Below are 632 nucleotides of genomic sequence, written 5' to 3'. Positions count from 1 at the left end.
TTTGAAATGCAGATTCCTGAACACCAGCCCCAAAGATTCTGATCCAACAGGGGTGGGGTATACTCAGGAATCTGTATGTGTATCAAGGGCCCTGTTCCAGGTGATCCTGACTTAGGGGATCCAAGGACCAGCATTTGGGAATAACCACTCTAACACACCCCATCTCCATATATTATTGTTATTCACTGAGAATTGGTGGTGCCTCAGATGAGGAGCCAGTGTAACAAACAGCCAGCATGTTCCTACACTCCCGCACGGACGCACCTATGTGTCATGGGGCATGTGTCTCTGAGATCTGCCTCCCAGGCACTTCATACCATCCTTGTGGCACACATGCACATTACACCAATTCAGTTCAGCAAATGTTTATTGGGTACCTACAATAGGCAAGGCACAGTACCAGCTGCTGTGGGCTACAAAGACAAGAAGGCTAGGCCTCACCCTCGAGAGGCTTACAGTCTAATAGGGAGAGATACACTCACAGTAACAAAAATACAAGGCAAAATGAGGTGAGCTCTATGGCAGTGGCAAAAACAACGGGAGAACAGCGAGCAGGGATATATCAGACATATCTCAGCCGATCAGATGTTGGATGCAGGGAGTGGCGTTTCCCAGGCCCCGGGAGGTGGGTC

This window comes from Mandrillus leucophaeus, unplaced genomic scaffold (assembly GCF_000951045.1).
Source record: "Mandrillus leucophaeus isolate KB7577 unplaced genomic scaffold, Mleu.le_1.0 Scaffold207, whole genome shotgun sequence".
NCBI lineage: Eukaryota > Metazoa > Chordata > Mammalia > Primates > Cercopithecidae > Mandrillus > Mandrillus leucophaeus.
Note: the sequence above shows the minus strand (reverse complement) of the source record.